The sequence below is a fragment of the Coenobita brevimanus genome, chromosome 74 (genome assembly GCF_032717465.1).
Source record: "Coenobita brevimanus isolate Jiangsu-jjx chromosome 74, ASM3271746v2, whole genome shotgun sequence".
Classification (NCBI taxonomy): domain Eukaryota; kingdom Metazoa; phylum Arthropoda; class Malacostraca; order Decapoda; family Coenobitidae; genus Coenobita; species Coenobita brevimanus.
Window position 1 is genome coordinate 37,436,501 of NC_137027.1, and position 26,301 is coordinate 37,462,801.

A 26,301-nucleotide genomic window follows, 5' to 3' on the forward strand; every position below is an offset into this window, starting at 1 on the left:
CACAGTACAGAACAAAAGTAGAATTGCTCTGGGACCTGCGGCGAGGCTCTTTGTTTCTCAACATGCTTTAATTAAGTACTTTTACTAAGGTTGTTGTTAGATGGCGCCACCTCAGGTGTCAGCTGATGGCAGATTTGGATTCTCCATGTCAAATTACCCTATCTGTTATATTCCACTTTTTATGTCTCCAAAAGCCTACTTTTAACAAATCCGCCAGAAGCAGGAAAAGAACGCCGGCCACTCAATGACCTGCAGATTATCGCCGCAGATAAAAACTTTGTACAAATGACCCTCCAACTCACTCCCTCGGTCCATGCTCCCCCCCCTCTCTATCTTTTCCTCCCACACTGCTACACCCACACCTCATCCTTCCCCCCCTCACACCCCACCTACCACCCCATGCCCCCTCATAACCCCCCACCCACCACCCCATCCCTTCCTCCCACTCTCCCTCGCCTACCAGCTTCCCAGAACTTCGCGTCAGTATGTTCTGGCTAACGGACTGGAAATGCTGAAGCTAATTAAGGAGAGAATGAGGCGTTTTCTTCACTCCGTGCAGACGAGGAGGGGAAGGAGAAGGAGGAGGAAAGATGGTGAGACTGACTCAAATGGAAGAGGAGGAAGAAGAGGAAAGATGGTGAGACTGACTCAGATGGGGTGGAAGAGGAGGAAAGATGGTGAGACTGACTCAGATGAGGTGGAAGAGGAGGAAAGATGGTGAGACTGACTCAGATGGGGTGGAAGAGGAGGAAAGATGGTGAGACTGACTCAGGTGAGGTGGAAGAGGAGGAAAGATGGTAAGACTGACTCAGATGGGGTGGAAGAGGAGGAAAGATGGTGAGACTGACTCAGATGGGGTGGAAGAGGAGGAAAGATGGTGAGACTGACTCAAACGAGGAGGAGGAATACAAAGGAGAGCAAACAGCAACATACCTTATGGTCCTTTCGAGGCTGCATGTTACAGAGTAGACTCTGACTACAAGACGTAATTCTACATGCTGAAGGATTATGGATAGTAAAACAAGAAGCCCCCCCCCCTCCCCGCCTTCAAACCCGCCAGGAAAAAAGTGAGAAAGACCACCATGAAGTATGGAAAAGCTGACATGGAAATTTCGTAGGAAAGACTGAAAAGGAAAAGTTACGTTTTTAATATTTTCTCTAAAAGTTACCTGTAAGAGAAAGTATTAAAGTAAAATGACCAGTCAAATAAATAAATATATAAGGTATGACAATATGTGCGGGTACGGTGAGTTATCGGGGCGTCTGAATACATAGCGTGGAAATTGCACAGTGCACAGTGTGGATGTTCAGAGGAGGAGGAGGAACAGGAGGAGCAGGAGGAAGGGGAGGAGAAGGAGGAGGAGCAGGAGCATGAGGAAGAGGAGGAGGAGAAGGAGGAGGAAGAGGAGAAGGAGGAAGAAAGTTAGGTTAATGCCTTTCGACTGCCAGTGGGTCAAAATAACAAAGTAATTTTTTTTGTTAACCCCAGTCTGTCCCCACAGTAAGTCACGCCCTGCTTTACCCTGTCCTCTCCTTCATGTACCCTGCCCTACCATGTCATGCTCTGCCCTGTCCTACCCTGCCCTATCGTGACGTGCTCCTTCTGCCCTGCCTTGCCCTGGTATGGTCTGTCCTCATTCTTGGTCCCTGCCCTCCCTTAGCCTGCCTTGTTCTGTCCTGTCCTGCGTTGTCCTGCCTTACCCTTCCCTGCCCTGCCCTGCCCTGCCCTGCCCTGCCCTGCCTTGCTATGCCCTGTTATACCTTGCCTTGCTCCGACATGAACAAGAAGAGGTGGGAGTTACCGAACCCTGCCAGACCTATAGCTGCAAAAATTAAAATATTATTCCCTTTGTGCTGCAACCCTGAGGCGACGTGACTGGTAGAGGCAGGAAAAGTAAAGGAAAAACAACATTATGGGAAAAAAAGTGAAGAGACGTGTAAAAGGATCATCGACTAGGACTCTACGTGTAAATGAGAACCTGTGTTTTGGTGGAAGTGGGTCACAGTACATGGGGTGTTTTCAGTGTGGGTGTTGTGTGTACCAAGTGAAAGATCGTTGAAGTCCTTGAATCTAACGAGGGATAATTGATTCTGTTGTTGTGGAGGGTTAAGTTTCTGGTAAGAATAAAGTAACTGTTTTGAGAGGAATCGGTCGAAGATCAAGGTCACAGAGCAAAGAAAAATGATCGACCCTTAGATCAGTTGGTGGACGCAGACGGTGAACTCCCTTAGCGCTCCTTCATGTCTAGTATTGCTGTCCCTAGTCGATAAGGTCCAGCTTTAGATACTTTTTGAACTGGACGATTTAGATATTCCCTTCATTAACCCCTTTAGTGCTCAGCCTTGAATAACATCATGTGGAGGTGACAGCAAGACTAAAATGAATAAAATAAATGTCATGGGAGTGAGGGGCATAAGGGAAGACGACTCTGTATTCTGGGGGAAGTGAGTGTCAATGTCGAGGTGTTTTGACAGAGTGGAGGATTGATTTAAATAGTATGGATGTAGGATAAAGTGGAATGAAAATCGCAGTTTGGGGATTATATTTATACGAGAAACTAGGGTCACAGAACTGGGGTGTTTGGAGGGCGCAGTGTTGTGTGTAGGGAGGGGATGTGAAGCTATTGGTTTCACTGAACTCAATACCGTGCTGGTGCAGTCAGATAATACCAGAAATGGGGCTCGCTGCTGTCGTACTGGGCTGCGTGTGTTTGTACGTTGCTTAGCAGGGTTTACAGTAAGTCGGCGTTGCAAATATCCAACAACTTCTTTCACGGCTATTTATTACATATTTATTTATCACTTCCGCCAAGGAGGTTATGTTTTCACCCCTATCCGTTTGTTTGTTGGTTGGTTGGTTGGTTTGTGAGCAAGATTACACAAAAACTACTCGACGGATTTCCACGAAACTTGGTAGAAGAATGGTCCTTAGCCCAGAATAGACTCCATTAAATTTTGGTGCGGATCCAGGATTTTTTTTTTTTTCCACTTTCTCTTTAACATTGCGAGATAGGGCGTTTTTCGACATTTTCCTAAATTTTTCAGCGAATATTGCATGGATCTTGATGAAAAAAAATCAGGCATATTTAGGATGTTGGTATCTACGAATATGTGCAGTTTGGAGCGGATCCATAGATAATTGCGCATCTAGCGGATTTAAATATGCTTTTACAGGGGGGTAGTCTTTTTCCATATTCGATTAGACATGATTGAATTAAAAGGAACTGCATGTTGGGCCTTGGCGGAGGTATGCGCTCTACTGAGTGCCATTCTGGTTTGTTTATTTATTTATGTGCACAGGGTATTACACCTTATTCCTCTCTTGGGTGTATTTTCATATTCGCTTCCACACATTTGTTCATATTTATCTCTATTATTCTTGGATATTAAGGGTTCGTAGCACTTTTCTAACGGTGACTTGTTTAGCACAAAGCATATTCTTTTTCTATGTTCAGTCATATTTAGCTAGGCACTTTTTTTTTTTTTTTTTTTTTAATTTAACTGTCTTCGTTGGTGTAGGAGAAATCGTGGCGTTTCTTGTGTGTGTGTGTGTGTGTGTGTGTGTGTGTGTGTGTGTGTGTGTGTGTGTGTGTGTGTGTGTGTGTGTTTATATTACACTTTCTCGAGGCACAGGAGGCTTTGATGCACTCCTCCCTTGAATAATTTATCTCGCATGTGACACCTTAACGTTTTCTTGTATGTTATTTATCTTGGTAATACTGACAATACATCTTTCACCATAACTTGGCTCAGATTATCGTCATTTTGCGGTTTAATTCACGTAGCTTAGTGGCGGGAAAAAGGCAGTACTGCACCCCTGTATCCTATTCATAGCACTTCTTTGTGACTGGCATCGTATTTTAGCGTTAATTTATTAGTGCAACTCAGCATTTCAAGATGAAGAGATTACAATTTTTGGCTAAGTTAGAGTGAAAAAGGTATAACATAGATTCTTTCAAATTGCCCTTATTTTTGTTAATATAGGAGTCTTTATAGCTCTTCGGTCTGTGTATATTTATCTTTCTCTGACACCTGACTCATCTCTTATATTTAATCCGTCTCTTTTTGATATTTACCTAGTTTGCTGCATTAACAGAGATTCCTTTTTATTTAGCCTTGATTTCGCTGGATATCGTGGCTTCTTAACACTTCGTTTTGGATGCGTTTAGCCATTTACACTCTCTCTCTCTCTCTCTCTCTCTCTCTTTATATTTTCACTCCCCTGATATTAAAACCACTACCACCAGTAATGCTATACAATACCGCAATGAAATCAGCGAAATGCGAGTGGTATGGCCAGGGAAGGGGTCGGGATGGGGAGAGGGAGAGAGAGGGAGAAGGGAGAGAGGGACAGGAAGAGGGGAGGAGAGGGAGACAGGGAGAGGAAGTGGAAGAGAGGGAGAAAGGGAGGGCGGTAGAGGGGGAGCAGGAAAAGTAGAGGGGAAGTAGTGAGAGTAAAAAGGCGGACAGGGTGAGAGTTGGAAGAGGGAAGAAGGGGAAATGGTTGCAAATGATGGGGAAGGAAAGGGAAGGGAAGGGAAGGGGAGTGGAAGAGGGGGCTAGAGGCGTGAAAGTAGAATTGGGGAGGGGTAGTGAGAGAGGCAGAAGGAGGAGGGGGGAAGTGAACAGCAAGAAGTGTAGGAATAGGTAGTACTGTGTGTGTGTGTGTGTGTGTGTGTGTGTGTGTGTGTGTGTGTGTGTGTGTGTGTGTGTGTGTGTGTGTGTGTGTGGCTCGTATTGCAGGCATGAGTAAACCAAATTCACTTTTTATGCATCGTGCTTTGACTCCATTGTTCTGTTATATACATGAAAACTGGGGACCTACTTTTATTATAGAACTCTATGATGTATTTGTTTGGTTTTGTGTGTGTGTGTGTGTGTGTGTGTGTGTGTGTGTGTGAGAGAGAGAGAGAGAGAGAGAGAGAGAGAGAGAGAGGTAACGAACCAGTATTAAAAGGAGAGGGAGGTTGGAGTCTCGACTTTGGAGTATTAGAACACACACACACACACACACACACACACACACACACACACACACACACACACACACACACACACACACACACACACACACACACACACACACACACACACACACACACACACACACACACAAACACACACACACACACACACACACACACACACACACACACACACACACACACACACACACACACACACACACACACACACACACACACACACACACACACACACACACACACACACACACACACACACACACACACACACACACACACACACACACACACACACACACACACACACACACACACACACACACACACACACACACACACACACACACACACACACACACACACACACACACACACACACACACACACACACACACACACACACACACACACACACACACACACACACACACACACACACACACACACACACACACACACACACACACACACACACACACACACACACACACACACACACACACACACACACACACACACACACACACACACACACACACACACACACACACACACACACACACACACACACACACACACACACACACACACACACACACACACACACACACACACACACACACACACACACACACACACACACACACACACACACACACACACACACACACACACACACACACACACACACACACACACACACACACACACACACACACACACACACACACACACACACACACACACGTAATTATGCTGTCAAAAACATAAATTCTACTGTTGTTCTGCCACATCTATTTCAGGCTTCACGCTGGCAGTTCATCCTTCTTAGATGAGAGGATTGGTGTTTTTCCTGACCTAAATGACTCACTCTAATGGGGAGCTGGTAGTGCAGTGGTTAGACAATTCAGGGCGTGAGTGGAAGGACCCGAGTTTATTTCTCATGCCTATTAGATCAGTGGATTCAGTTTTTTCTCTCTCTTCCCTATTCGCCCCGTAGTATAGGTAGGGACGTGGATGGAAGCTAACTAATGCTGGTCGTATTAGCACTTTCCCTCCACCACTACTACTGTTATTATTACTACTACTACTACTACAGATCAGCAACAACAAAAACTGCTACCCCTGCTACTTCTACTTCTACTACTACTGCTATTACTGCCACAAGCACTGTAACAAACACACCCCACCAACTATTGATCAGCACCACAACAACTCTGCTAACTATCCAATCATTTCCCCAGTCTGTCATTAATCGAGGGCATCAGCACAGAAAAATTCACTGCCTTATTTACAGCGAAGTCTTTACGGGTGAATAACAACCTTTGAGTGATGAATAAATAGTGAATTGGTTTAAAAATTGGACGGGTGAGCAGTTTTGTGGGGCTTGTAAGTGGTGGGCTGCATGCTAGGAAAGAGAGAGAGAGAGAGAGAGAGAGAGAGAGAGAGAGAGAGAGAGAGGAAGGGGGTAGTCGAGGAGAGGATGTAAAAATGTAACCAAAGTTGGTAAAGTACAATTCATAATCAAGACAAAAGAGAGTTCGAAAGAGTACATCGTGTGTGTGTGTGTGTGTGTGTGTGTGTGTGTGTGTGTGTACCATATGTTACTATCCCCATCCACAACCATTACACAGCAACATACCACTTCCTAAACTCTTGACTGCAAGCTAACTTACTCTAACCTTAACTTGGCTCATAATTTTTTTCTTTTACAACTCATTTCACGTAGTTCAGTGACACAAAAATGCCATTCCACAGCTCTATACCCTTTCCGTAACACTTCTTTGTTACTATAATCGCGGCGCACGACACTGAGGTTGTCATTATGGTGCCCTGGCAAGCTACCGTTCAAAAGTGCGTCCAATTTCGTATCAAATTATACACGAATCATATTATTATGCACGAATATATTATACACGAATATCATTATACACGAAAATATTATACACGAATCACATCTCATATTATACACGAAATCAGAAGCACTATTGATGGGTAGGTTGCCAGGACATGATAATAACATCAGAGTCGCGCGCCGTGACTTAAGTGTTATGTCGTTGTGCTAATCTCATGCTGATGGAGAAGTGTCAATTTTAGGCCAAGTTAAAGTAGGAAGAGCATATTGACCTGTCGTAAGCTGCGTAAAATCGTCGGGTGGTAGTTGGAAAAAGTAAGACAAGACTGCCAACAAGCCCAAGGGAATGCAAGATGGTCTCCACACAGCTTGAGTATACTGACTTGCTTCTGTGAAAATTGTCATACTCATTAAGGTAGTTGTGTTTTTGTATGGTTTGGCCTTTGACCCCATTACACCCATTAAAAGGCTTATATTATATTAAAAAAAGAAAGAAAGAAATTAAAAACAGGTCTAGGGGTATTTGCTTAACAAACAAGTACACCAAGACTGAAGAGAATTGGTGAAGCAACAAAGACATGGCATGAAATTGAAAAATGTTTGGAAGACAGAATTAATAAAGAAAACGAGCAGTAGGAAAAGATACTTCGTTGAACTGAAGAGCGTCGGGGATTCAGTGCAATGTTTGGAATTATCTAGGGTCGGGGATTTTCTACAGTGCTGGCAATTTGCTACAGTGTCGGGGACTTCCTACAGTGTAAGAGATTTACGACAGTGTCAAGGATTTACTACAGTGTCTGGGACTTATTACAGGTTGGGGATTTACTACAATGTCGGGGACTTACTACAGTGTCAGGGATTTACTACAGTGTTAGGGATATTTTACAGTGTTGGGGACTTACTTGTGTTGGATTTACTACAGCTTAGTGTTCGGAATTTCCTAATGTTGGGGATTTACTGTAGCGTTGGGGATTTACTAGTGTTGTGGATTTACTACGGAGTCAGGGATGTTTTACAGTGTCGGGGATTTACTAGGGCTGGGTTTACAGTGCTGGAGATGGGGATATAACCAGTGATGTAATAAGCGAAAATAAAGTGTAAAGAAAAAAGTCAATGATCTGAGTTAAAGTGGACGGACTCTAGTCACTGGTTCTGTTTGACTGCTTCATTAGGCTCATTCAGCTCATTTGACTGGCTCACGATCCTTGGTTCGAGTAGTCTCCAAGTGGATGATACCTTCTCACTCGTTGTTTTGCCTGCTTCATGAGGTTCACTGAAACGTTTCAATCAGATCACGGTTGAAGTTTCGATCCAGAGTGTAGTCTTCAACAGCAGCAGCATGCCAGCGTCAGCGTCAGACTGCAGCCAGTCAGGGACAAAGGTATAGCTGTTGATTTTCTTGGGACAGAGTTAGGGTTATTTCGTCTAAATCTTCACAAACAGCTGTTGTGAATGTTGTAGTGTTTAAATTAATGGAATAATAACTTTTAGATTAGAGAGACGAACTTATATTAGTGTTAGAATGTTTTTCTTTTTTTCAATAGATTTTGCCAATTTTTTTTTTTTTTTTTGTGGTATCTTTTCTTGCGTATTCATACAGGTGTGATTAATTTGTTCAGTGTAAGCATTCACTGGGTAGGTGTTATAGGTAACGTGCTTAATCAGCGTTTAGCATTTTCGTAAGTTTCATATTAAATGATTTTGCAGTGACGTCTTATGCGTGTTGCTATTTTCCATGGGGAGGGTGGACAATAGTTCACAATTATCTCGGCTTGTCCTAAGAGGCGACTAAAAGGGGCCCATTTTTGTTTCCAGTTTTTCCTTCCTTATTGTCCTCTTCTGTTCCTCTGTTCTACCTCTTTTCTTGGTATTTGTTTCTTCCGGCTTTCTCTCTACTTCTAGAGAGCCATATAGCCATATTATGGCTTGGTGCTAATTCATTATTCCTTCCTTCATGTTACTATTTTAATTAACCTGGTTTCGAGGTGTAGGGTAAATGTGAATGTAGTAAACAGGCTGGGTTACAAAGCTAGTACGAGTTACAGGATTGTTGTTACTTGTTATCCTTCGGTTTGACAAGGTAGGTTGAGTAGTCTACGGTGAAACTCCCTTACTGATTTTATAATACAAATTAAATAGCTTTAAGCATTTTTTCTTAATTTTCAGTTGGATCCTTGTTCGTAAGCAGTAAACTATTAGGTTATTTAAATCATTGAATTCACACTTTGTTATTGCTGTCTTCAAGGGATTTGAGTATAGACTTTCGTCAGATGAGTGGATTGCATCTAGGAAACACGCAGTTTCCGCATGTCTTCGGTTATAACTCGTCTTCACTATTTCGGTTCAGACCTGACTATTCAGGTCATTTGAATCAAAGTCTGAAAATGAATGTCAAAGTAAAAACTTTTCATAGCCGGAACAACTTTTATATTATATAGATGCCTTGTGTGATACTGAGTAAATTGTTCTGGTTGAATTTGTTTACGATTCCAGCTGACAAACAAATATTGGAGAGGCTCAAAGGAGTGGGAGTTGGACCATTCAGCACTTCAAGTGGTAGCACTGTAATTCTCAATACGCAAAGGGAAATGTAAACCATTTTTCAGCACAGCTTTAGAAAAGTCCAACCTAACAAGACCCATTAGACAAGCCTAAGACCTAACCAGTCTGACAGCCAAATATTTTATAGCTACTTTATCGAGAGGATGGCCTAAATATATGCATGTTATTGTTAGAGAAGGTTTGATTTTAGTATGCTTTGTGTAATATCCATAATGCTGTGCAGATAACAGGTGTTTTTGCTCGTACTGGAAACTGTAACCTTACCAAGGGTGTTGTATATTCCCACAAGTGTATAAGGTATGATCATGTAATAACCATTGATAGATTTGGTTTCCACAATTGTTTACTAAGCAGTACAAGCCACTTGTGACATGGCTGTAGCTTTGACTTGAACTGCTTTTCATGCTCTAAATTTACAATGACCTTTGAGTCCAGTAACATTTTCTTTACTCATTGTGATTAAGGTGGGAGTGACTTATTGACTTAATGATTAATCTTTGATCCTTGTTTCAGATGAAGTGTGTGGTAACGGTGGTGTTCGTTGTTGTGGTTGTGGGTGCAGTGGGTGGTCAGCGCATCTTGACATATGACGGCAATGTAGTTGACCTTTCACAGCAGCAACCACCCGCACTAAGCCTACCTCGGCCACAACCGCTTCCACTAGCCCCATCTCAACCTCAAACTCTGTTAGAAGTGATTGTCCCTCCGCAACCTCAGCTAGAAGTGATTGTTCCTCCTCAACCAGAAGTGATAGTCACTCAGTCTCAGCCTGAGAGGTTTGTTGTTCCACCTCAATCTCCGCCCCAAGTGTTTGTCCCACCACAGTCATCGCCTAGCCCTCAGGTCCTCTTCAAACCTCGGGAACGACCATCGGTGTTTACTCTACTGCAGCGTTTATCGCCGCCTGATGATTTTACGCCATCACGGCAGCAGTCCACGAGGCCTTTGCTCCTTTCACCGCAACAGATTGTTCCAGTGGAGCCCCAGATTCCGGTGTTTACAAGATCAGAACTGTTGCAGCAGCAACAGCCAGTAGTAGCACAGCCACAGCTTCTGCGTGTGCAAAATACCCCAGGATTGGTGCAGATTCCTCAGCTGCCTGTATTTGTGGAGCCGCAACGACCAGCAGTCACTGTTGCTCAGCCTGTGATAACTACTTTCCAGAAAACATTCGCACCACCAACACCCCAGCCATTGCCAACCACACTACCACCACCATCACCACCAGTGTCCTCGGTAATAGCCCCACCCGTGCCTGTTGGTGGTGAAAGGTGTGACCCCAATCGTCCCCTGGTGGACGCATCCGACTTAATACAAGCCTATCACTTCTCTTGGTGCCATGACGGTGGCCGCACCTATTCTTTCCACGAGGCACAGGACTACTGCACCAACCTCGGCCGCGGTTGGCAGGCAGTCTCTCTAGAAAACCAGCAAAAGGACGAATTCTTTTCCTCCGTACTCGTTCGTCGTACGTATACACTGTATATTGGTAAAATTTTGCTCTAAAAGAATCATGGCAACTTAGAGTAATAAAAGGGGGTTTCCGGAACTAGTATCTTGATTAGTCTCCAGACTCTTCAATATTGACAGCTATCTGTGTTTACCAGCTATACTTTGGAATTTAAAATTGCTAAGAGATTAATTTGTTTCTCTAATCATTACAGACGGGATCAAATACATCTGGACAAGTGGCAACAGACTGAGCACAACGCTGTGGTCGTGGCACAGAGAAGTCGTCCCATCACAGTACAACAATTGGTCTCATACTGGACGGTATGTACTTCAGGCAACATTATATTAGAGCAGCTAGTGTTATTAACTATGTCGTTGGCTCAAGTCTTGAAGCTTTTTTTTTTTTATTGAACTTTCACCTCTTGAGTGAGAAAGGGTTATGGTGACTCCAGTTTTGATTGTTTTTCTGATAACTTCATGTTAATTATTGCTACTAACTGAAAGGAACACATAATATTAAGGAAATTAAAACAAAGTACTAAGAAACACTTGCTTGAAGATATTATTGGAGTGCAGAACTATTTTTGACGTTGCATTTTCGACAGGGTCCCTGAAAATTTACCCTCTTCTTACTTAGGGCTTGGGATGTTCTGCAACATACCCTCACTGTCTTGTTTTTTCTAGTGTGTTTTACCCTTTTGGGAGTGATTATATGAAGCCGTCGTTCACAATATGTTGGTCAAACCAGAGGTCCTATGAGACAGAACTGATAACGGGAGGGTAAATTAATGCATCATAAGGGAAAACCTCTCATTCCTGTCGAAACTAATTTCATATTCAGAGAACAGCATAATGAGTGCAGAGACTTCAGAATGCCCTCTTCCTGTAAAAGAAATTGAGGCAACTTCCTGTAAAAGAAATTGAGGCAATGGAAGTAATCTAAGGTATTCGTGCATTTGAAAAATACTAATGGGACAATGTTTTAAGTTAACTAGCAAAGAACCACCAGTAGTGGTCCTTTAGAACAAAGTATGTTTTCTAATATGGTAAGGAAAATGAGATGTAGGGTTGTCTAATTCCTGATCTTATGTTCTGTATTGCGATCCCTACCCTGACGTATGGAAGCGAGGCGTGGACCTTGCAAGAGGGGAACAAGTCAAGAGTGAGAGCAGTGGAAATGAGTTACTTGAGAGGAGCATGTGGAGTGACGTGGAAGGACAGGTTGACGAATGAAGAAGTGAAGGAACGTTGTGGGGTAGATGTGGATGTGGTTGAAAAGATTAGGAGAAATACACTGAGGTGGTTTGGACATGTGGAGAGAATGGAGAATGAAAGACTGACTAAGAGGGTGTATGTAGGTGAGGTGGAGGGAGGGAGAGGGAGGGGTAGACCGAGGATGAGGTGGAGGGATGGAGTTGAGAGGTATATGAGGGAGGGGGGGGGTGAGTTGGGGGGAGGGTAGTCAATTGGTGGGTGACAGTGACTTGGAGGCGTTTTGTCTGCGGCCACCCTTTGCGGGATTAGGGCGTCGGGCTATAGATAGATAGATAGATTAGATGTTCTGTCGAAGTTAAAACAATACAAAACAGGTCCTAAAACTTTATACCAAAGAACTTAACGTGGTTATTTTGAGCTGGAAGTATTTACTATCCTTGTACGACGGCAGGTTTGGTTTGCCCCAGCCCGACAATGCCGAGGGTAACGAGTTGTGCCTGGCGGTGCTGAACAACTTCTACCAGGACGGTGTGAAGTGGCATGACGTGGCCTGTTACCATCGCAAACCAGTCATCTGTCAGGCGCCACAACGAGACTACCCCAGTATTAATGTTAGATAACTACTGCATACTTATTCAGTTTAATACTGCTGAACTTATTGTCTGAGTTCATTTACAGATTACCAGTGCTAAAATAAATTTTGAAAATTTGAGTAAGAAATTGGATGCAATCAACTATTCCGTGACTGTAAAACTACTCATATTCTACTCCAAATAAATTGGCTAATATTATGTAATACTGGACGGTATGTTCTACCCTGCATGGAGACCACAGTGGATTTCCTGCCACTATTCCTCGAACAACTAGATAACTACTAAGCTTACTGATGTCTCCAATTATTGGCCATTTTACTGTAACCAATACAATGCTGCCAGTTTTTCCTACTTAATTTGTTTCGGTATATCCTACGAAGACATGTCCGGCTTGTTGATCTGACTATCGGCACGGTTTATAGCCGTACGAAACTTCATAATGGAAAGTACTGCGAAATAACTTTCCTCGTCTACAACACTGTCTTACCCTTTTCAGGAGACTTTCCCGGTACCGAATAATAAATCTCTAGAGTGAAGATGCCAGCCTTAAAACCAAACCATGCTAATTACAGGAAAGTTTACTACTAAATCTAGTAGCAAACATGCTTCCTTTATATCTACGTACTTGGTGCAACCACAGTTGACAACTGAACTTGGGTGGACATATCACAGAATTGGTTATAAACATCCTGATTTTCAAAAATGCACAGGCAGAACTGGGAGATGTGGCCAGAGCCAAGGGACCCTTTATGTGTTGGGCAGAGCGAGGAGCTTTCATTGCAGTTCGTATGACTAGAATGTCTTACGGAACAGCTTTCAAAGAACCAATAAATCTGTTGGCTTGAATTGGTAAACCCTTGAATGACACGATGAGCGTTGCTTACTGGAAGACATTATAGATTAGATATTTAATATTTTATCCCTTCTCCCCATTACTTTGCTTCAGGATAGTCTTTATGAAGGGAGGGTTTTGACTTAACGATTATTAACTTAAAAAAAATTACCCGAAATCAACAATAACAAGAAAAACGGGTTGAAGGGAGTAATGTATGCCAGGAAATGTTTAGCACAATGTTGATTTTAAGTTTAATATACCTCCAGAAGATTTTTTTGTTTCCTCTCGTACTGAAGATCATATCTTAAATTGTTATCTAGAAAAATCTTTTTCGCTGAAATGGTAAACCCCTGCGCTTGGAATGACTAACTTGTATTCTTTCTACGCCTAGATGATTTAAGCCTGAAACCCCTATGTAAAGATGGAGGGGCTGTATTTTATCAACAGAAATTAAGACTTCCAAACCAAAAGTGTGGAACTTGTCAGAGAAAGCACAATTGTATTTTTTACCGTTTTCGGCTAATGTTGTCTGTTTGGGGGAAATGACAGCTATCACGGAAGGTTAATTTCATTAGATTGGAAGGTGCGCCGTGCAGTGGCGGCGGGATACGGGAGTGAATTAAGGCCCTGTTACTGCTTCATGGGAGAGGGGTTGGTACCGGTGGAATGCAAGAAGAGTTTAGGTATGACATGCCCCGATGAAATAGGTTCGATTAAATTTGGTTGCTTAAGCAGGAGAGTTTCACAAACAGTGAAGCAAGATTTTACACCAAATGTGGGCTGAAAGCGTAAGTTCTGGCTCTGTTAATACGTCGATCGATAATTTGTTGTCATTGCAATGGAATTTATTTTCCAATTCCCTTCGCTACTAGTAGGAAAGTGAGTGATTATCTTCTTTCTGACCCTCGGTTGTTAGGGATGTATGTGGTATTAGTTTCTAGAAAATTAACATGATTCGGCTGAGTGAGTCTTAGGAGACTGTTAAGACATAGTTTGCATAATGCAATGTTCTTTTCTGCTGTTTATTACTGTAGCTCCCAGACGTGTATTTAAGCTCACGACGGCTGCCTGTTAGGGATAAAGTTAATGTAGGGTGTCTCCTCTCTCATTTTACTTTTTTTTTTTTTTTTTTGGAGGGGGGGGGAATTGGCAGGAATACAACAGAGATCTCCTGGCTGAATGCGTTAAGGTAGCTGATAAGTGTTACAGCGCCTCTTTCATAACCTTACATCCCTAACCCGCTTCATCTGCTTATTGCCGAGTGTACGGGTAGTGTATTCAGGTAGTGTTCATGTAACTAATAACCACGGAGACTAACTCAACAAGGATCACTGAATTTAATGCAACTACGTTTTGGCCTCAAAGTTGTGGTATTGCCTAGTTTAGTGAGGTGAAAGCATCAGTACTCCCCCTGCCTGAAAGCACCGCCCAGGATCCGTATTCTCAAACTAACAATAAATTCTCTCGTAACTGTGTGTTTGTCATGGTTGGTATTTTGACTTCTGGAGATTTCGCGGGACCTCTTCCTTACCGATTTATTCCACACTTTACACCTCGGTATCCTCTTGTATTTTCTGTATGCTACAAATTCAAACTATATGTAGATTAAAACAATAGACATAATTAAGAGAATGTAGATGATCCATGGCGACAAGAGGGAATGTTAGAGAGAGAGAGAGAGAGAGAGAGAGAGAGAGAGAGAGAGAGAGAGAGAGAGAGAGAGAGAGAGGTTAGAGTTTCAATTCTCTATTTTCTCTAACATTTCGGGGGGGGGGGGGGCGCGGTAGCACGGTGGTAGCGCGCTGGACTTGTGATCGGGGGATTGCAAGTTCGAGCCTCACCCGGGCTGCCGTGCCGGGAGTGGTAGCTCCCTCCTGTAACCCTAGCGGGGCTATATAGTCCAATACAGGGCTTAGCTCGGGGGAACTCCATTTCTCCCGTTTTTTTTCTAACATTTCGGGCTACACAAAACCTGAAGATGGGTTAAGTGTTGCCCCAAACAGAGAAAATAAGAATTCAAGCGATCTCTCCTCTCTCTAACACTTTCTCATTTTCTTTCTCTTTTTTCTCTTTTTCTCTCTTTTTTTCTCTCTATTTCTGTCTGGTCTGTCTGTCTGGTCTGTCTGTCTGTCTGGTCTGTCTGGTCTGTCTGGTCTGTCTGGTCTGTCTGGTCTGTCTGGTCTGTCTGGTCTGTCTGTCTGTTGTCTGGTCTGTCTGTCTGTTGTCTGGTCTGTCTGTCTGTTGTCTGTGTCTGTCTGTTTGTCTGTTGTCTGTGTCTGTCTGTTTGTCTGTTGTCTGTGTCTGTCTGTTTGTCTGTTGTCTGTGTCTGTCTGTTTGTCTGTTGTCTGTGTCTGTCTGTTTGTCTGTTGTCTGTGTCTGTCTGTTTGTCTGTTGTCTGTGTCTGTCTGTTTGTCTGTTGTCTGTGTCTGTCTGTTTGTCTGTTGTCTGTGTCTGTCTGTTTGTCTGTTGTCTGTCTGTTTGTCTGTTGTCTGTGTCTGTCTGTTTGTCTGTGTCTGTGTCTGTCTGTTTGTCTGTGTCTGTCTGTCTGTTTGTCTGTGTCTGTCTGTCTGTGTCTGTCTGTCTGTTTGTCTGTGTCTGTCTGTCTGTTTGTCTGTGTCTGTCTGTCTGTTTGTCTGTGTCTGTCTGTCTGTTTGTCTGTGTCTGTCTGTCTGTTTGTCTGTTGTCTGTCTGTCTGTTTGTCTGTTGTCTGTCTGTCTGTTGTCTGTCTGTCTGTTGTCTGTTGTCTGTCTGTCTGTCTGTCTGTCTGTCTGTCTCTCTCATCCAACATTTCCGAAGTACGTCGTTAAGGAACAGATGCTGAAAAAGGCTCTTAACGTAGCGAGAAAACGATCTTGAAAATTAAAAGGAGAGTGGCTCGCATCCAGGTTGATATGTATCTATAGCCAGATGTCTTAATCACGACGTAAGGGGTGGTCACAAACAAATTGCCTCCGTCACCCTATCCTTCGCCATCAGGCTGCCCTGTCTAGAACTCATTCCCCCCTCTCACAGGTCTCTCTACCCCATCCCTCCATTTCACTCTCGGTCTCCCTCTCCCCCACTCCTCTACCACACTCGCGATCTCTGCGACAGGCCCTCATTCTAATTTTTTTTTTCTTATGCGTAGTGACTGCTCGAGGGTCAGCAACACAACACAGTCAGTATTCTCAGAGTGCCAGCTATTCCTCCCAAGACGATCCACTGTAGTCGTTCTGTATTGTTGCCACCATTTTTATTTCGGGGTGGGCAGGCCCATTTCCGTATGAAGACAACTTACAGCTGGCGAAATACAATAAAAACCCTGTCTCTACTAGTACGTGTTTCAGATGGTTCGACTTTTTCGCTAATCATTCGTCAAACCTAAGGAAGATACTTGTGTCGCTTTCTGTTCAGAGCAAAATAATTATGCTGCACTATTTCACCTTTTTATGGCATTAGGATAATAGAAGTGACACCCAGTGCTGTAGGCACTCATTACACTCTTAAAACGTAGCTTATTCAATGTGTTTCATTATCCGTGATCAAGTAACCGATTTCCATAAGTGGAATGTTTCATTAACTAGTGGTATAATGGTGTTGGGGGGGGAATATTTTTGTGATGTCAGTGGATTTTGTCGATCACCGCAACCCGAGGACAAGAATGTCCAGGCTGCACGCAGGAGGAGGGAATGAGGGGGGTGAAGGGTGGAGAGAGGCACGATTCGACATGGAGGAAAGAAACAGAGGGAGAAATATGGATGGTTGTTAGTTGGATGACACCGGTGTCGTATGCACGGAGTGACTTTATGCTGGAAGTTACCGTTCCCTTCCCTATTAAGCCTAACCCGAGACGTCCTGTCGACGTATGGGTACGTTGCAACATTTTGCATTTGCCAGTCCCGTCGACGTACTGGTACGTTTTGCAATTGCAAGGTCCCTAATTTGCACAATTTTCAATTTTTGCGAGTGATTTTTCGTACGTATACACGGGACACCTTCCTCTATTCCTCTACAAGATGCCAAGCAGGGACAATGCCTTACACCGCATAACCTCCTCCCCCCCTGCATGCCATTGTCTTGGCAATTCACCTGTTACCAGTGACCTGGCCAATAAAGACATTCAGGGCCAGAGTGATTCCCCAATCGGTGACAATGTGGAGGACAAAGTTTACATAGCATTAGAGGAAGAAACAGTCAGAAATGATTATCAGGTAATGTGGCAAAAGAAAGTCAGGAATGGTGATGAGTTAGTGAGTGAAACAATGCTTATAATGCCTATATTACTGTTTGAAAACCAATATACTCTCATACTACATATAAATTCGTACCAAATAAATAAATAAATAAATACCGTTTAGGATTGGTGTGGAATAGTTATCCTCCCATAGAACTTGTTTTCTTTGCAGCCAGCCTGATAGAAAACCCTGTAAGGTAAGGAGGTACTCCTACCTGTATCGAGTATTTTAAACCTCAGGTGAGCGATTTCTCTATGAATTTTCGATGTTTCTCACCAAAAGCGGAGGTTTTAGCCAAAAAAAAAATTTTCCAAAAATGGTCGGGACTGGAGGGTGTCGGAGGTGCAAAAGTGGTTGGGACGTGACGGGCTAAAGTAACTTAACCTAACCTAACCTAACCTAACCTTATCCTAAATCAACCTAACCAAAATAAACCAAAATTAAACTCGTCTTAATTCACGAAATGACTAATTTCTCAATCTGCCTGTAACATACACATATATCTTTATTTATATATATCCATATATCGACCTATAGTTACCTACAGGTCGATAAGACATCCAACTATCTTCCTGGCACATGTATTTCATTCAGTGTTGTTGATAAATGGCACAAAATTTGAGATAACATGCAGATATTTTCAAAATAGAAGCTAAACGGTCAATCGGCGCATGCGCACTGAGCGGAACGGTAACTTTCAGCATAAGTCACTCCGTGCATACGACACCGGGCATCCAAACTATAGATGAAGTGCCATACAAGAAAGTACCGTACTCATAAGGTATGCCTTACATAGGTACCCTCGCTCAGCCATCACCTCATCTCGCTTCTGTAATGCTTTTCATAATGTCGAGGCACCGTAGGCAAAAAGGAGGGCAGGTGCACCGCATGGACACATCTCAGAGTGGTGTTCTCGTGAGGGCAGGAAGCTTACTAACACCTCTTCCTTACCGGTTGATTTCCGGTTCTGCTGCGTTACTGTATTCTTGTGTGCTGTTCATGAAATCTCTCTAGATATTGAAAAGCAAGAGAGAAGATGTTAACCACTAAGGAAGAGTAGCTATAGAGCTTCCTTCCCGACGACAATACGAGCCCTTGCCGAAGGAGAGCCATCAAGGCACATAGGAATGTATGGCGGGTGTGAAGACCAAGTCTCGTGCTCTAGTAACTTTAGGAGGCTTACTAACACATTTTCCCAGTATTTTTTCTGCATATAACAGTCAGTATTCCCTTGTATGATATTTATGCAATCTCTTTCGGCATAAACTACTGGTAAATGAATATCCGTACCTGCAGGATAAATCGCAAAGGAAAAGGCCGCTTGAAGCCTTTAATGCCGACAAGAATATAACTCCGAGAGGTTCACGGGCAAGGTGAACTAGTCTTTGGGGAAGGCAGGGAGATACAAGTACCGTAAAACACCGAGTACCGAGTAATTTCCACCCGCTTAGTAGCTACGAACCCAGCTTAGTTGAACCCATTATTTTTATTTTAATATCAGTGTAAATGTCTGACTGGGGAAATGGGGAAACTATTATAAAACATTCAAGGAGGTTCTGCGTTGATGATTATTGTTCTCGTCAAAACTGCAGGTACACATTTTCTGTCTACGATTACCGTTCTCATCAGATTAAAAGTAAAGTAATAAAGTTGTACTAAGGACAAGTAATTACAGAACAGAAGGATACATGCCCTCTGCGTCTGTAATTTTCCGCCTCTAGTACTAAATCATCCAGCGCTTGAACACATAAGAAAGATATAAAAATAAATACAGGTAATTTAGTCAAGGAAGTGTCACGTTCTTCAACATTATTTTCTGTTCTTACATAGTATACTTTGTGAAATTTAACTCTCTATCTATTTATTGCCAGACGCCCTAATCCCGTAAGGGGTGGCCACAAGCAAATCGCCTCCATGTCGCCCCCCGCTATTTCACTGCCCCGCTCCTAGCTCACAGTCCTCTCCATTCCTTTTAACTTGGCCAAAAACTGCAATCAGTACAGTCATGAACACTGGCTTGTAAAACAGAATACGATGCTGGTCCCAAACAAGAAAAAATAAAAGGATGTCTACAGCTAACGTGTTTTCTTCTGCCATTGAACTACGTGAAATAAGCAGCTCAAGGACGAAAGCGGATCAGGTTAAAGTGAAAAGAATATAAAACTTTTCTAAGAGACGAGTAATTACAAAGCAACAGGTTATATTCCATCTGTGTCTGTAATTTCCCTCCACTTGAGCAAAACAACCCGAACGTGACATTAACCCCTTCAGACTAAGCACGAAATCTTTTTATTCTTGCAACTACAGGACGATTTCTTCAGACTTAAAAGAACACTCGGACAGTGAAAGGGTTAATAAAGGTTATATCTAAGACTCCCAGTTCGAAACGTTTTTCTTAAGCTGAATAAAAACGTTTGAAGAAAGCAGAGATAAATAAAAAGTCGATTGTATAAACATGATTTAATTTCCGCCTCTCAACATAGACCTTGTGAAATTTCACCCCATCCCGCCCACTCCTCTGCACCCACCACCATTCCACCCCATCCCGCCCACTCCTCTGCACCCACCACCATTCCATCCCATCCCACCCACACCTCTGCACCCACCACCATTCCATCCCATCCCACCCACACCTCTCCACCCACCACAATTCCACCCCATCCCGCCCATACCTCTGCACCCACCACCATTCCACCCCATCCCACCCACACCTCTGCACCCACCACCATTCCACCCCATCCCACCCACACCTCTCCACCCACCACAATTCCACCCCATCCCACCCACACCTCTGCACCCACCACCATTCCACCCCATCCCGCCCATACCTCTGCACCCACCACCATTCCACCCCATCCCGCCCATACCTCTGCACCCACCACCATTCCACCCCATTCCACCCACACCTCTCCACCCACCACCATTCCACCCCATCCCGCCCATACCTCTGCACCCACCACCATTCCACCCCATCTCATCCACTCCTCTCCACCCACCACCATTCCACCCCATCCCGCCCACTCCTCTCCACCCACCAGTGGTCGTGTGGAGGGACTTTATGACCTAACATGACCCTATCTGTGCTCTTGACCTTTGACCAATTGCTCTCGAAATCGACTTACTTCATTCTTTCTTGTCCCTCACCCCAACCACCGAGTTTGATTCCAGTCGCGCTAAAAGTGTTATGTTGGCCTTACCCTGTGACCCTGACCTTTGCCCTATAGCCTGGTCCTAAAAATAGACTAATGCTTCTTTCTCAGATCTTTTTAAACCACTTCTTCCAGGTTTGATCTAATTCGAATCAAATTTGTCTGAGTTAAAAGACTGAACAATTAACCTTGCCCCCTGATCTTTGTCTTTGACCCCATTGTCCTCATTAATGACTTAATTGACCCTCTCCTTTCCCTCGACCCTTCCACCAAGTTTGGTCAAAATCAGACCAAAACTGTTTGCGTTGAGTTTGCCCCTAACTTATGACCTATGACGTTCTTTGGCTCCCAAAATATCTCTTGTTTCACCGATGATCCCCATTCATTACGGTATGGCAGATTTGGTGCAGTTCCATCCGGCAGTTTTCATAATCTTGCCAACAGACAGGCAAACAGAGAGGACAGACAGACAAACCAGATCCAACACACAACCCCCTCACGCTTTGGTGTGCGGATGTAACAGATGAGCTTCTATACATCCATAGCAGTCAACAGCCCAAATTAAATTTCATTACTGAATACCAAACGGCAGAGTAACCGTGACAAAGCTGTGGTCAGTAATGGCACATACCATCAGTCCATCAGTAGAGGCACATTCTATCAGTGAAAGCACATTACATCCTGCCTCACAAATGCTTGTTGCCTGTGTGCCAACGGTAACCTACACAGATGCACAGTCGATAAAAAATAAAAATAAAAAAATAAGAAAATCCTGTCACGTCTCTTGTCTTTCTCCATGGCCTTCCATTCTGTGTAGTAGACCTGCAGCAAACGATGCTAAGGGAAGTATTCTGTGGCCAAAATGAAGTCGCCAGTGTAGTTTCCTGGGAGAGACGAAAGAAATTGTGATACATTACACTTACACCAAGAAGTATTGGTACACACTTTGAGTGAGACAATCTGGCACCTTAGGCGAAGGCTGTTGCTTAATTCCCGGTGATTGCACCTCACATTCATAAAATTTTCTTTCCTGGGGATGAATTACGTCGCTTGCTGGAAACATTTCTTAACCAGTCATATTGTCATCTGAAAATGAAGTTGACAGCAGAGTAACATCCTTGAAACATCATGAGCTGTACTGATCATTTAGAGTACCATCGCCTCTCCCTTGCAACTATATTTCTATCAGTTTAACTTGGTCAAGATTTTCATCCTTTCGTGGCTCTTTTCACCACATTTCTTTCAGTTTAACTTGGTCCAAATTATCGTAATTTCGTAGCTTATTTCACTTCGTCTCTACTTGTTTTAGTTCAACTTCACCCAGATTTTCGTCCTTTTGCTGCTTATTTTACTACGGTACGTCTCTACTTCCCTTCAATAGCACTTCATCATGACTAGCTTGATATCCTGGTTTTAATTTATTACTACAACTGAGATTTAATGATGGACAGATGGCAGTTTTGAGCCATGTTAGAGTAAAAAGGGTGAAATATACAGTTGCGCGTAATAATATCAATCCACTTTTCAGGCAAATAATTGTGAAACTCACACACAATATTTTGAATAGTTTGTTGAGTTCCAGAGTTTGCATCACTGGCTTTCAAAACTTATTGTTCATATGTCTGTCCATGAACTGAATCGAAATGTATGTGCACAACCGTACCTCGCAGTTTAGTGAACTGCACGCAAATCCATTAATTAATATGGAAGCGTTTGACGGAATAGTGACGCCAACCAGATGATCCAGGCTATATTTTAGAATGACGTGTGTGTGTGTGTGTGTGTGTGTGTGTGTGTGTGTGTGTGTGTGTGTGTGTGTGTGGTCCCAAAACAAGAACAATAAAAGGATGTATACAGCTAACGTGTTTTCTTCTGCCGTTGAGCTACGTGAAATAAGCAGCGCAAGGACGAAAACGGATCAGGTTAAAGTGAAAAGAGCATAAAATTGTAAGAGACGAGTAATTACAAAGCAACAGGTTATATTCCATCTGTGTCTGTAATTTCCCTCCACTTGAGCAAAACAACCCGAACGTGACATTAACCCCTTCAGGCTAAGCACGAGATCTTTTTATTCTTGCCACTACAGGACGATTTCTTCAGACTTAAAAGAACACTCGGACAGTGAAAAGGTTAATAAAGGTTATATCTAAGCCTCCCAGTTCGAAACGTTTTTCTTAAGCTGAATAAAAACGTTTGAAGAAAGCAGAGATAAATAAAAAGTCGATTCAGTGTGTATAAACATGACTTAATTTCCGCCTCTCCACATATACCTTGTGTAATTTCACCCCATCCCGCCCACTCCTCTGCACCCACCACCATTCCACCCCATCCCTCCCACTCCTCTCCACCCACCAGTGGTCGTGTGGAGGGACTTTATGACCTAACATGACCCTATCCTGTGCTCTTGACCTTTGACCTATTGCTCTCGAAGTCGACTTACTTCATTCTTTCTCGTCCCTCACCCCAACCACCGAGTTTGATTCCAGTCGCGCTAAAAGTGTTATGTTGGCCTTACCATGTGACCCTGACCTTTGCCCTATAGCCTGGTCCTAAAAATAGACTAATGCTTCTTTCTCAGATCTTTTTAAACCACTTCTTCCAGGTTTGATCTAATTCGAATCAATTTGTCTGAGTTAAAAGACTGAACATTTAACCTTGCCCCCTGATCTTTGTCTTTGACCCAGTGTCCTCATTAATGACTTAATTGACCCTCTCCTTTCCCTCGACCCTTCCACCAAGTTTGGTCAAAATCAGACCAAAACAGTTTGCGTTGAGTTTGCCCCTAACTTATGACCTATGACCTTCTTTGGCTCCCCAAAATATCTCTTGTTTCACCGATGATTCCCATTCATTACGGTATGGCAGATTTGGTGCAGTTCCATCCGGTAGTTTTGATAACCTTTCTAACAGACAGGCAGACAGAGAGGACAGACAGACAAACCAGATCCAACACACAACCCCCTCGCGCTTTGGTGTGCGATGTAACAGATGAGCATCTATACATCCATAGCAGTCAACAGCCCAAATGAAATTTCATTACTGAATACCAAACGGCAGGGTAACCGTGACAAAGCTGTGGTCAGTAATGGCACATACCATCAGTCCATCAGTAGAGGCACATTCTATCAGTGAAAGCACATTACATCCTGCCTCACAAATGCTTGTTGCCTGTGTGCCAACGGTAACCTACACAGATGCACAGTCGATAAAAAATAAGAATAAAAAAATAAAAAAATCCTGTCACGTCTCTTGTCTTTCTCCATGGCCTTCCATTCTGTGTAGTAGACCTGCAGCAAACGACGCTAAGGGAAGTATTCTGTGGCCAAAATGAAGTCGTCAGTGTAGTTTTCTGGGAGAGACGAAAGAAACTGTGATACATTACACTTACACCAAGAAGTATAGGTGCACACTTTGAGTGAGACAATCTGGCACCTTAGGCGAAGGCTGTTGCTTAATTCCCGGTGATTGCACCTCACATTCATAAATTTTCTTTCCTGGGGATGAATTACGTCGCTTGCTGGAAACATTTCTTAACCAGTCATATTGTCATCTGAAAATGAAGTTGACAGCAGAGTAACATCCTTGAAACATCATGAGCTGTACTGATCATTTAGAGTACCATCGCCTCTCCCTTGCAACTATATTTCTATCAGTTTAACTTGGTCAAGATTTTCATCCTTTCGTGGCTCTTTTCACCACATTTCTTTCAGTTTAACTTGGTCCAAATTATCGTAATTTCGTAGCTTATTTCACTTCGTCTCTACTTGTTTTAGTTCAACTTCACCCAGATTTTCGTCCTTTTGCTGCTTATTTTACTACGGTACGTCTCTACTTCCCTTCAATAGCACTTCATCATGACTAGCTTGATATCCTGGTTTTAATTTATTACTACAACTGAGATTTAATGATGGACAGATGGCAGTTTTGAGCCATGTTAGAGTAAAAAGGGTGAAATATACAGTTGCGTGTAATAATATCAATCCACTTTTTCAGGCAAATAATTGTGAAACTCACGCACAATATTTTGAATAGTTTGTTGAGTTCCAGAGTTTGCATCACTGGCTTTCAAAACTTATTGTTCATATGTCTGTCCATGAACTGAATCGAAATGTATGTGCACAACCGTACCTCGCTGTTTAGTGAACTGCACGCAAATCCATTAATTAATATGGAAGCGTTTGACGGAATAGTGACGCCAACCAGATGATCCAGGCTATATTTTAGAATGACGTGTGTGTGTGTGTGTGTGTGTGTGTGTGTGTGTGTGTGTGTGTTTGGTCCCAAAACAAGAACAATAAAAGGATGTATACAGCTAACGTGTTTTCTTCTGCCGTTGAGCTACGTGAAATAAGCAGCGCAAGGACGAAAACGGATCAGGTTAAAGTGAAAAGAGCATAAAATTGTAAGAGACGAGTAATTACAAAGCAACAGGTTATATTCCATCTGTGTCTGTAATTTCCCTCCACTTGAGCAAAACAACCCGAACGTGACATTAACCCCTTCAGGCTAAGCACGAGATCTTTTTATTCTTGCCACTACAGGACGATTTCTTCAGACTTAAAAGAACACTCGGACAGTGAAAAGGTTAATAAAGGTTATATCTAAGCCTCCCAGTTCGAAACGTTTTTCTTAAGCTGAATAAAAACGTTTGAAGAAAGCAGAGATAAATAAAAAGTCGATTCAGTGTGTATAAACATGACTTAATTTCCGCCTCTCCACATATACCTTGTGTAATTTCACCCCATCCCGCCCACTCCTCTGCACCCACCACCATTCCACCCCATCCCTCCCACTCCTCTCCACCCACCAGTGGTCGTGTGGAGGGACTTTATGACCTAACATGACCCTATCCTGTGCTCTTGACCTTTGACCTATTGCTCTCGAAGTCGACTTACTTCATTCTTTCTCGTCCCTCACCCCAACCACCGAGTTTGATTCCAGTCGCGCTAAAAGTGTTATGTTGGCCTTACCATGTGACCCTGACCTTTGCCCTATAGCCTGGTCCTAAAAATAGACTAATGCTTCTTTCTCAGATCTTTTTAAACCACTTCTTCCAGGTTTGATCTAATTCGAATCAATTTGTCTGAGTTAAAAGACTGAACATTTAACCTTGCCCCCTGATCTTTGTCTTTGACCCAGTGTCCTCATTAATGACTTAATTGACCCTCTCCTTTCCCTCGACCCTTCCACCAAGTTTGGTCAAAATCAGACCAAAACAGTTTGCGTTGAGTTTGCCCTAACTTATGACCTATGACCTTCTTTGGCTCCCCAAAATATCTCTTGTTTCACCGATGATTCCCATTCATTACGGTATGGCAGATTTGGTGCAGTTCCATCCGGTAGTTTTGATAACCTTTCTAACAGACAGGCAGACAGAGAGGACAGACAGACAAACCAGATCCAACACACAACCCCCTCGCGCTTTGGTGTGCGATGTAACA